Source organism: Camelus ferus, chromosome 25, assembly GCF_009834535.1.
Source record: "Camelus ferus isolate YT-003-E chromosome 25, BCGSAC_Cfer_1.0, whole genome shotgun sequence".
Lineage (NCBI taxonomy): Eukaryota > Metazoa > Chordata > Mammalia > Artiodactyla > Camelidae > Camelus > Camelus ferus.
This window is the reverse complement of record NC_045720.1, coordinates 3,092,503-3,104,588: the sequence shown is the minus strand read 5'-3', so window position 1 is coordinate 3,104,588 and position 12,086 is coordinate 3,092,503. Positions and strand designations below refer to the sequence as shown.

The 12,086-nt window shown below is 48.2% G+C and overlaps 1 protein-coding gene and 1 long non-coding RNA gene across 4 annotated transcripts in view; both read right to left on the bottom strand.

Moving 5' to 3' along the window:
- The window catches only part of TRAPPC9 (trafficking protein particle complex 9), a 401,874-nt gene that overhangs the window by 261,389 nt on the left and 128,399 nt on the right, over positions 1-12,086 (bottom strand). The gene's annotated exons all lie outside the window — the stretch shown is intronic.
- LOC116659864 lies at positions 1,339-8,711 on the bottom strand. Its single transcript, XR_004315223.1, has 2 exons — positions 3,213-8,711; positions 1,339-1,896 (listed from the first exon to the last, which is right to left on the bottom strand). It is a non-coding gene; the product is annotated as an uncharacterized LOC116659864 (long non-coding RNA).

Sequence of the window (12,086 nt, the reverse complement as noted above, 5' to 3'; positions counted from 1 at the left end):
TTTAAAACATAAAATATTCAAAAGATGAGATGGCAACTTTGGAAGGCGCTGTTTAGGCAGGCAACTGCAGAGCTACAGACAAAAGGAACTGCACGGAAACTCTGCACTCCAGTTGGCTGCGCTGTTTCCCATGGGTGTGGATGGACAACTTTGAGGCTGTTCTAACTGCCCTACAAACTGCTGGACACGCACCCTGGGGTCGAGCAGTGGCAGGGGCAGGAAGCTGAAGAAATGAGAGGAAAGCTAGAAGGATCTTGGTAGGACGGGGTTAACTCAGACATCAGTGCAAACTCTCGTTTAACTTAGACAGATGTTAAGTTAAACAGATGGATAAACACAGAAACATGTGCAGGCGTGGGGGTTGTTCCACACACACGTTTCCTAGCTCTGTTGCTGGAGGGGCCTAGAAGTAATGCCATGCCAGGGAAAAGCCTCCTTGCGGAAAAATTCCAAATCATTTCATAGCTATTCCCCCAACAGAGGGTGGAGTTTAAATCCCACCCTCCCTCCCCCAAGCCCCCTCCCCTATAGCGTGGGCCGCCCTTAGGGACTTGCTTCCAGGGAACTGAGTCCAGGGACTCTATTCGGGCAACTCCTCCCCGAGACAGGTGATCCGAGTCAGTACCATCAGCGACGTCCACGATGAGAAGGGCAAGTCCACTCTGTCCCGTTGCAGGAAAAACGCCAAAGGAACCCAGATTAATTAACAGTCTACAAAGTATCTGACCAGTACTCCTCAAAACGGTCAAGGTCATGAAAAATAAGGAAAGACTGAGAAACAGTCACAAACTAGAGGAGACCTGAGGACTAACTATCACCAGGTATCCCGTGTGGGGTCCTGGAACCGAAAAGGACAGCCATGGATGAACTAGTGAAATCGAAAGGGAGGCACCGAGGTGGCTCCTGACTGTGGGGAATGTTCCGTGGAAGAGGCTGACATCAGAGGAACTGCTGAGGGCTCTACAGGACTCTCTACTATCTTTGCAGCTTTTCTGCAAATCGATAACTATCTTAAATTAAAAAGGTACTTTATTTTAAAAGGGTGAAATAAAAATAAATATAAAATTCTTCTTGCATCCCAGTGGCCTCTTTGAAGACCACTGTACAGTTAGAAACACAGGGGTCACAGAAGCACCAGGGAGAGGTGGGGCTCTGGTGGGTTGGAAAGGGCCCCTCTGTCCAAAACCCAAAATGTCCTTAAAGCACCAGCAGGGCCACACATCAACCCGCAGGTTGTGTTTTCTAGCCCGCTGAGCACCTACGTTCTCTGAACTAAATTACGGATGTTGGAGACTGCAACATCATGGCTGCAGTGGAAAGAGTTCACACTTACTTGTACAGTTGCAGCATATTTATTTGGGGGATTTTTTTTTTTTTTTTTGAAATTAACAATAGGGCCCTGTGTACTTTTAGCAAATTAAGTTTCTGGAGGGAAGGGTTCCTGTCTCCCATTTCCTCGGTAAACACCGCTGGCCTATTGACTTGGCTTGACGTACAACAAAACCGTTCCTGGATTCTTTCAGGATGCCTCTCATTTTTTTCTGAACGTTCAGTTGCTGTTTGACAAATGTCATCGCGCGGCGCTTCCAGAAGGTGCATCACAGAGTTAGTTTCCATGTGCTTGTTCAGTGCCCGCCGTGCGCACCGCTGCAGGGTGTCTCTCACTCCCTAGAGCAGTCCTCACTTCCAACACCGCATCTCATCGTTTATACGTGCCGTCAGATGGCAGGTCTTGATATTTAATGCGAAATACAGTCAAACTTTAACTGAGTCATTTTGATGCTGGTGACACTTTTCCTTGTTGCATTTGACTCCCACTCCAGCACTTAGCAAGGGGAAGAAAGAGAAAAGGGCAGCAGCTCAGAGACGACGGCCTGGCGTGGTCAAGTAACGCACCTAGGACCACAAAGCAAGACTTAAACCCAAATCTAGCTTTAGACTCTGAAACCCTACTCTTCCCACCCTTTCGAATTTAACTGACTTAATCTAGTTGCCATCTGAAGTGTACGCCCCCGTGACCTTAGGGTTCTGCTCTGGAATCCTGAAGCTACTGGCTCCGCCATCAGCCAGTTACACACAGCTCTCCTCCGCCTTCCTTCTCTGGTCCGCATTCCGGGACCTGTGCGTCCATCGGCCCTCCCCACAAGACCGCCAGCTCTTGAAGGGCCAGAATCGCCCTGCCATCTCTGTATTCCCCTACGGCAGCCGGTGAAGCACCTGGGCAGGGAGACTGAGATCTCGGAGTCACACGGGCTCCCCAAGGAGAAGTAATATCCCCGTCACCTGTGTGTTTAGGGAGTGAAGTAGAATAAGGAGAGAGCAGGTAACTGGTCCACGTGAAGGACCAAATTCAGACTGGGAGCAGCGACAACTCACTAGTCCAACCGATGCTACACAGATGGGCTGAGAGGAACAAGCACTGGACGTGGCGTCAGGGATGCTGAGCGCCATCCACCCACCCCACCTCCGCCCAGCAGGGCAGCTTTAGGGAGTCACTCAGCTCCCTCAGGCCTCATTTTCCCGAGGAATAAAATAGGTCCGATCCCCCCGCTCTGAGACAGCTCCTTGTAACAAAAAAGCATCGAGTCTTTCAAAGATTAATGAGTCAGGTCAAAAGCACATAAGAAAGCTATAAATGGCCAAAGCTGTAACAACTGGAGTAACCAGAATAGTGATTTTATGGGATCAAAACATACGAAATCAATAAAAAACCGAGTCCAGAATGGGACTCAAAAAAGAAGACGGGAAAAAGCCCTAATTTCTCACCATTTGAAGAAGGTTGTAAACAATTCCCTCATGTGCAATTAGAAATTAAAAGAAAAAAAGCACTTTGTTTCTGCTTTTCCAGTAGGCCTCGTCTTTCTGGGTCACTGAATGGCCCCAGCACCTGAGCCAAGAGTGCTGCTTTGCAGGAGAAGGCCGCGCTATGAAAGCAGAGGACACAATGGACATAGAAAATCATTTTATTAAGTTTTAACGACACTATTGAATCAGGCAAGAATTATCAACTGATTTATAGAACATTAGACGCAGGATTGATGCATATGTATCACCGCTCAAGTGCCGACAGGCAGAGGACTCTCTAGCTGCAAGGTGGGCTCAGACCACCCCCCTCCCCACCCCCGCCCCCGCCAGCGGTCAACCCTAACTTCACTGGCGGTGGGACAGCTCGGGATCGGCCATCTCTAACGCGACGAAGTTAGAAAGCCAACCTCACTGACGAGGTGCTCCAGCCAGAAGCGCGGCATCGGTGCCCGGCACGCCCTTGCACACAATCAGCAGCTGAAGTGAAGTCAGCGGACGGAGGAACAAGTAACACCGTGAGGCAGTAACTAGACAAATCCGGGAGGCAGGACGCGCCACAGGGCCACCGGCCTGGTCCTGCAGCACGTCAGTCAAAAAACAAAGCGGCAACAGAGAGGTAAAGTAGTACATCGAGGGTCACAAAGCATAAGCAGCAAGACGTAAACCCAAAGCCAGCTTTAGGCTCCAGATCTACTCTTTCCACTCTGTCACATTTACTTAATTTGATAAAATTTTTTTAAAAGGATGGCGCTGGATTAAAATAAACTTAAGTGACACACTCACCACTTAAGTGAGTGATCCTAGATCATATAATGGTTTGGACTAATTAGTTATAATAGAATTTGGGGGTTAAATGGGAGAAATTTTAGTATCATCTGCATGTCAGAGGCAATAAAATTGTACAGAAATAGAAAGCTGAAAAGAACTAACTGGACAAAGCAAGTCATCAAGTAATATCTATAGCATAACTCTGACGTAGGGGAAACGACACGCACAGGTATTCACACACGCATGTCCATAAAAACCCAGACGGACATCGCTCTGGTCTCAGGGTGGAACCCCTGGGCAGAGGGAGAGTGACGTTCACTCCCTTCACTTCTGCTTGTCTCAACTGCGTTCCTCCATCAGTTTTTGCTGGCGCCACTTCTGTAATGGTGACAAAGCTCTGTCTGCCTGTCCATCTGTCTGTCTGCAATGCCCCTGTGCTCTGACAATGTCCCAGTGCTGGTCAGCAAGGTCAGGACGGCAACAGTGCTCAACGCTCACACCTGTGTGAGCCCACTGCCAACACCAACTTCACGGCTTTGTTCAATGAACGTTAGGGTCTCAGTCAGTGCTTGGGGGAAGGCGGAGCCACCAGATGAGAGCAAGGTGGATTCAATCAGAGACAGCCGGGGCCAGCTGGAGAAGACCGGAGGGACTCAGCCAGAGGTGGGGGAAGGGCTCGACTGAGCTGGTGCGTGCGTGCAGTCATGGAGAGGTGACACAGGCTAAGAGACACGAGAAAGAAGACTCTGCAGGACATCCTGGCCGCTGGGTACCAGGGCACGGAAGCATTACATATAAGGCCAGGGTGCTAAGCTTCAAAGACGAAGAGTGTAAAGAAAAGTCCGAAGACCTCTCTCACACTCAAAGTAGGAGGGAGAGGGGGCACAGCAGGAAATGTCAGTGTCTAGTAGCGTCAGACTTGGTGAAAAGACGGGAGACGAATGTGGGCAGTGAAAAAAAGATGATCAGATTTCTTTAACAGAAAAAGACTCACAGCTGATCCCATAGGAAGTTATTTCACCAATATGCTGAGAAGTTAAGCCAGCTGCTGTAAGGTTAAGTTCAGGGAGAAGAGAATGCACAAAACTAATGGACAGGGAGAGTGTGCTTGAAGAACTCAAAAATCATCTACGGAGATGTCACTTCAACAAAAAAAGGAAAGGAGGAGAAAGAGGTCAGTGTGCAGGAAACCCAAACCAGATGCAGAAGTGATCGCATTAAGGAGCAATCCTTGAGTTTGATCCTACGACTCTAATGTCAAAATTACACAGCCTAGAAAATTCTTAGTGTCATCAGGGGTTAAATCAGACATCACTGCTACTCACAAGACACAAAGACTATCAAAAACATGAGCAGGTCACTTGAGAAGCAAGTCATATCACACAACACGTGAAGTCACGTCCTGAAGGCGGCAGGAAACGTGCCCATGTATTTTTAGCTCCGCAAGGAAACGAACCCAAACCTGGCGAGCTAGAAAGAGGGAGAACACTCACCACTGGGAGCATCGTCTAGAGACGAAGTGTTATGCCAACGTCGTTAATGAAGCCTTAATACTGCTTAAACACGTGGTCAGAGGGAGCCTAAGGTTAAGGACTTCAATGCAAATAAGCAAGTTCTGAGACGGCCGCCTCACGGCCTACTTGGAAATCAGAGATTAAGCCACGAAGGCCCGATGTGACCTACCTGGAAAATCACAGAAAGCAACTCCAGCAGACTAGGGAGAACGCAGAGGAGTGAAAGACGCCCCAGCTCAGGAGCCCCGGCAGATCCCGGCCGCTGGCCGCCCTGACCGGCAGTTCCGGCAGGTCTGGACAGCACACTCCGTGTCTCAGGGAGGGAGTCGCCCTCCACCCAAACCTCCAGCCAGTCTTGTGATTCCACCTCACACTCTCAACGCTGATTCTCACCACAAAGGAGCACACCAACCCCAGCGGAAGCCCCTGAAGCCCACGGCCCACGTCCTGTGTCATCTCAGACCTCCCTCATCCTCCTCATTGCCTATTTCAGGGCACAGAGCCTTCGCATCTTTTGTGAGGTTTACTTTTAAGTATTCCATATGTTTTGGAGCCAGAAAGGATGCTAGAGCAAGACTAAGTGGGGCTTATCCCAAGAAGGCAAGGTTGGTTTAACATTCTAACACCTATCGGTGTAAGTCGCTGTCCTAACAAACTGAAAAAGGAAAACATATGTCCATCTCAGAGGACACACAAAAAGCACCTGAGAAACCTAACACCCATTCCTGACTTTTTAAAAACTCTCAACAAAATAGGAATAGAAGAGTCAGAATGGGAAAATAAATGCTAAGTTACACTTTTTACTTTTAAGTTAGGCAAGGCCTTTTCCACAGCATCTAATAACAATTTTTAAGTATCTAGTCTTGTACTTTCTTTGTTGCTTCCCCCCCCCCAACAGTTTTCTGCAGAGGCTGTTATTTATAAAGCAATGATTTTCCTGTCATCAGCTGTCTTACACCTTCCCTGAAAATTCTGTGTGCCCTGACTTCCTCTGCAGAGCAAGGAAGAAAATCTGGGATACGCAAGATGTGGTTTACAAAGCCCACAGTTTCAAGCTGGGGTCGGCCACAGTGACATCGCAGCTCCCTGAGAGCCTCACGGTGGCTCCCACTGCCCACATTAGATAGGCTGGACCTTCAAGGGGCATTCAGGATTCTCCACCACGTGGTCTTATCTGACCTTCTCTTTGCTCATCTTTTATTGCCATACTTTAGCAGAATTCCTCCAAATATGTAAAAGAAGCTGATTCCGCCTTGCTTTTGTCTAGGCTGGTCCCTCAGCTTCAAATGCCTTTCGCCTTTCTCTGTTTATGAGAAGGCTCCTCCTTTTGTGCGCTCCTTCACAGCCTCCCGTGATTCTCAGCCTAAAAGTCACTGATTGGGCACCCAGCACGTGCGAGATATTCCACAGAGTGTCGGTAAGGAAAGGTGTTTTCTGCCTTTGAGGAGCTTGGGGTCATGTGGGGTGACAGACAGGTTAACGGCCAACAATGCCGTCCAGCGATGGTGAGATAACAGAGGGAAGTGTCAGCTAGAGAGGGACGGAGGAAGCTGGGGGGTCTCCACACCTGGGTTCTGTGACCTGCTTCTCTGACAGACCCAGGACTATCTCCTTCACAGGCAAAGTGAATAACCCCCACAGTGATGCGCTGAGGTTTATTCCAGGGCTGTCGGTGCCAAATAATTTCCCCCCATTTTGCTCGTTTCACTAGTGCAGTTGTTTCTGAGTTGAGAGAGGGGGCAGAAATCTTTTGTTTCATGGGATCGCCATTTAACCAGCTGGGGATTTTTAAGGAACTAATGAGATCCCCTAAATGTGTACGACAGTACATTTTGGGAAATGACTTTCTAATTTTTAGTCCTTTTTTGGTTGGGTTGGGATTTTTTGTGACGGGGTGAGGGGGTAGGTTTATTTATTTACTTATTTTTCGTGGAGGTGCTGGGGATTGAACCCAGGACCTCATGCATGCTAAGCACGTACTCTACCACTGAGCTTGAAATGACTCTTGGACCCCCTATGTTCATGGTCTGAAATTCCCATTCCCTTACCCAAAGCAAACATATTGGCTTTCTGTCAGTCATCCTGCAAAGCTGATCTAGCTCAATTTCCCTGTTTGGCAAGACTGCGATGGAAGTACACATTTCTTCTACACCTCAGCCTGCCTGGGACTGGCTCCTGCAGGCGGCCCGGCAGCACGGGGTCAGGCACTCAAGGCCTCAGAGCTGCTGCACCCCCACCGTGCCTCCGTGAGCCCCGCCCTGCGCCAGGGCCCTGGGCTGGGGCCGGCTGGCAGGCGTATCCTGGGCGGGCGTTTCCGGACTTTCACCAAAATGCGCGTTTTAAGGCTCAGGTTTAATCTTAACTGTATGTTTAAGACTCCACCACGAATATTTATGGAAATGCCTTCCCAGGAATCCAGGTGCTGTGCATCAGTCACTGAGGTGCCACAGTCTGAGCTACTTAGTCCCCGTGAGCCAATCCAGGGTCACATCACAGGTTACAAGGAGCACCAGAGAGGTCCAGACGATGCTTACAGTCCAGTCCCACAGACAGTAAAAATCACACAAGTCAGAAAACATCCCACACCTTAAGGCAGTGGTCCTCAGAGTGTGGTCCCCACAACCAGCACGGCAGCATCACCTGGAAACTTAGGGGCGCATTCCCTCAGCCCCCACCCAGACCTGCTGAATCAGAACCTGAGGATGGGGCCCAGCACTGATTAACAGCCCCCTGGTGATTCGGATGCACGCAAATGTTTACCAACTGATGCCTTAAGGCCCTGTTACAGTCAGATGCAGTACATGATTAATTTTTTAAAAAGCTGAGAAAACATAGCAATGCCGTAGAAGCACTTCCTCCTCTTTCTTGTTCAGCATTCAGCACTTACTGAAAGCCTATTGCGTGTACCGGGCCAGGCCCTGTTCCAGGTGCTGAAAATACCGAGATTAAGAAGGGCCTTAGCTTTGACTAACTCAGCCCCCCGGGGGAAACGGCGCCTGTAACAGACACCCCGCAGCTGACGGCGGTGCCGTGCACCACGCCCTGCACGCCAGAGCAGTGAGCACCTGCGGCCACACTGCGTGTGGGGCCCACGGGCCCACCGCCTCTCTGCAGAACAGCCTCCAAGGAGGGGCCTCCCCAGTGGTGAGCCGCCCCGGCCTCCTTCCTCGCCCTTCTCACAGCCTGACGCGGGCCTGCTTGCTGTTTGTCCCTTTTGCCAGAAGGCGGGCTCCGGGGCCTCGGCCTGTTCCCTGCTACTCCCCCACGCCCCAAATCACACACTAGAGCCACGCTGCGCGGTGGGGCGGGCGAAGCACCCCAGGGCTCAGGCAAACAGTGGCTGTCGTGGTGGACAAAGGTCTTCAGCGTGTCACGGAGCCTCCAGGAACAGTCCTCTGACCAGCCTGCCTCCCTGGCATCTGTTGTGGAATTCCACACGTGGAGGGCTCTTTCCACTTCTCTTACTGCTGCATTTCTTATTAAGTTTTGAAATTGCTGAGCAGATTAAAGGATTCTTTTGAAGTTTTTATGCTTCAACTTTGTAGAGTTTAAACTGTCTCTGTAACTATTACTGGGACAGATTAGAATTAATTTGGATCTGAATTGGATTTGCCATTTTGTAAGCTTTTCTTATCTACCAGAGCTAATAGCAGACACTTTACTCCTTACAATAGCTCAGGAGGAAGTCTTATTATCTGCATTTTACAGATTGAAAAACTGAGGGTCAGGTAGGCAAAAAGTTTATATTCATTGCTCTGTAAATATGGATTGAATCAATAGGGATGTTTTGTATCCCATAATAAGTTGGGAAACTTACGGATTATAGAGAGAGGGGAAGCATGATACTGTGGAAATAGTACAAGCTTTGGATTTAGCCGTAACTGGGTTTGAATTTCAGCTTCTACTTTGTAACTACTTGACCTCAGGCACGTTATTTAACCTTTCGAGCTGTTCAGAAGTTCCCGCTGGAACCCTGAGAAGGTGCGGCCATGAGAGAGGTGATCCATACAGACTGTTTAAAGCGTTCGGTCTCTCTGGTGTCGCGCTCAAGGCCCCTCTGGCCAGCACGGCTCCCCAGCCTGGGCATGCCCACCTGCCAGCTATCCTGGAGCGGGTAAGCAACCAGTGAATAAATGGTCTAATATGCTTTCTCCTCCCAGCTAATGGGAACCTTGATTCTGCTGCACCCCAGGTGCCCAAAGGCTCATGAAATCATTTTTCACTTGTAACACAGCTTGATTAAGAAAATATACTATTGCATACCATGTGTTGTTTTTTGAAAACACAAATACATTTGCTCTTAAGGTTTCTTGGCAGATCCTTCCAGTCAGCCCACTCATAAATACAATTTTTAAAATGAACAAACACCTAAGAACATCATGAACATCTTACGGTTCTTTACTGTAAGGGTTAAAGTAATAGAAAATATTTAACAGGACATGAGATACCATCTGAACGCTGCTGGGCTTCTAAAGAACTGCAGAATCAGACTCAAACACTCTGAGTGACAAGAAACGTACTTTCTGTCCCACTTTGCCTCACCGATGGAAAGTCTCCTCAGAGAAGAGAGGATTCCTGAGGCAAAGGAATACCCGACCCAGCTATCTGGAGTATCTGGGGCCAGACGGTGACCCCAAGGCAGAGCGCTGCGCCACATGGAGCGTACAGTATGGGGAACTCGGGGACTCGAGCACAGTGTGACAACAGAGGGGGCAGTGGAGAGCAGGCTGGGGACACAGGGAGGAGGGCCTGGCCCCGCCGGAGCCGCCCTTGAAGGCTTGGGCCACGAAGTAACGTTAGCACTTGACCCCGGAGGAGGACTGGGGACTCAAAAGAAATGAGCAGCCAGCAGGGAGGAAGAGCAGAGCCCGGGGCTCCAGGGCCCTGAGGGGAAAGCACACCCGCTCTTCACCTGAAGGTACCAAGGGCGCCGCAGGGGCCCGTTATCTGGATGATGAAGCTGCCTGGGAGTTTCTATGGGACACAGATATTGCACTTTGTCACATGCTTTTCCTACGTCTGTTGAGATGCCTCCGTAGTTTTCCTTTTTGAGTCTGACCTGAAGAATTACATTTGCTGGTTTTCTAATGTTAAACCAACCTTGGATTCCTCAGATGAGCCCCATTCAGTCAATCATATGTATTGTTGAATAGGACATGGTAAACTTCCCTTAAAATTTCTTACCTGTGTTCAAGAGTCAGGGTAATGCTAACCTCAGAAAATCAGGGGTATTCCTTCCTTTCCAAGTTTCCTGAAAGAAGAGTTCGCATAAAACTCCCAGTAGTCCTCCCTTCGCGTCTGGGGGGCTGTGCGAGTGCAGCCGCCTGGGCCTGGGTTTCCTCTGCGGCGATGTTTCAGAAAACCCTGTTTCCTTACTAGACACGGGCTGCTCTGACTCTTTCCTTCCATGAGTAAGCTCGGGCGTTTTGTGTCTTTCAAGGAACTTGTCCACTTCATCTCAGTTTTCATGTTTATTGGCATCAAGTTGTTCGCAATGTCTGTTATCTTTTAATATGTGTAGACTCCGCAGTGATGTCGCCGCTTTCGTTCTTAATGTTTGAGTTTTGTGTATTTTCTCTCTGATCAGTCTGGTTAGAAGCTGGTAGATTTCATTGATTTTCCTCAAACAAGCTTTTGGTTTGCTGACAGCAGGTTTTTTGCTCCCACTTTGCTGTTTTCTGCTTGGTCTTTATTACTTCCTTTTCTACTTACTTGAGGTTTGACTTTCACAGTTTTTCTACTTTCTTAAAGTTGAAGCTGAGGTTTACTGATCTCAGGCCACGCTCCCACTCCGACGCAGGCATTAGGCACTATAAACTCTCCAGAAGCACCCACCAGTGATACGTTGTGCTTCATTCTCACTCATTTCAAAATACTTTTTTTCAGTCTCTTCTTCGACCCATAAGTTAATTATAAGTGTGCTGTTTTGTTTCCAAATCTGAGGGGTTTTTTGTAAAAAGATCTTTGTTACTGGTTTCTAATTCAATTTGATTACTGACAGAATATACTTTATAAACTGAGGATCCTTTTAAGTTTGAGATCTGTTTTGTGGCTCTCAGATAAGTCAGGGCTCTTCAGAGAAGCAGAACCACAAATCAGTAAGGCATGTGTGTGGATGATGTATGTGTGCACATCCGTACAAAGAGATTTATTTTAAGAAACTGGCTAATGTGATTGCGGTGGCTGGAGAGTTTGAGATTTGTAGGGCATGCTGCCAGGCTGGAAACTCAGTCAGGAGCTGTGTTACAGCCTTGAGGCAGAATTCCTTCTCCGTTTTTGGAGAAAGAAATTTTGAAGAAATTCCTCCCCCAAAATCCTCAATTTAGGTTCAAAGGCCTTCAACCGGTTGGATGAGGCCTACCCATATTAGCAAGGATAATCTCTTCTAAAGCCAAATGATTGTAAATGTTAATCACATCGACAAAAATCGCATCTAGACTTGTGTTGGCCAAGCAACTGGGCACCAGAGCCTAGTCAAGCTGACACACAAAATCTAACCTCACCGCCCCAGTATGGTCTACTGCGGAAAATGTTCTGTGTGCCCTTGAAAAGACTGTATACTCTGCACTTGGCTATAGTTGAGTAGGATGTTCTACGAATGGCAGGTCAAAGTGGTTGACAGCACAGTTCAAATCTTCTGTATCCTTACTCATTGCTGTCTACTTGTCCCATCGGTTACTGACTGCTAATTGAACTCTCCAGATTTATTTCCCCTTGCAATTCTGTCAGTCTTTCCTTCATGTATTTTGAAGCTCTGTCATTAGATATAAATATTTATGGCTTACGTTTTCTTGAATCGAGCCTTTTATCATTATGAAAAGACTTCCTTGTCCTCAGTAATACTCTTTGCTCTGAAGTTTACTTTTTTCTGCTACTCATAATACCACTCCAGGTTTTTCATTACTGTAAGCCTGGTGTATCTTTTCCCATCCGTTTAGTTTCAGTGTATTTTTGTCTGTGTATTTAAAACTCATCACTTGGAGGTACAGTTGGGTCTTG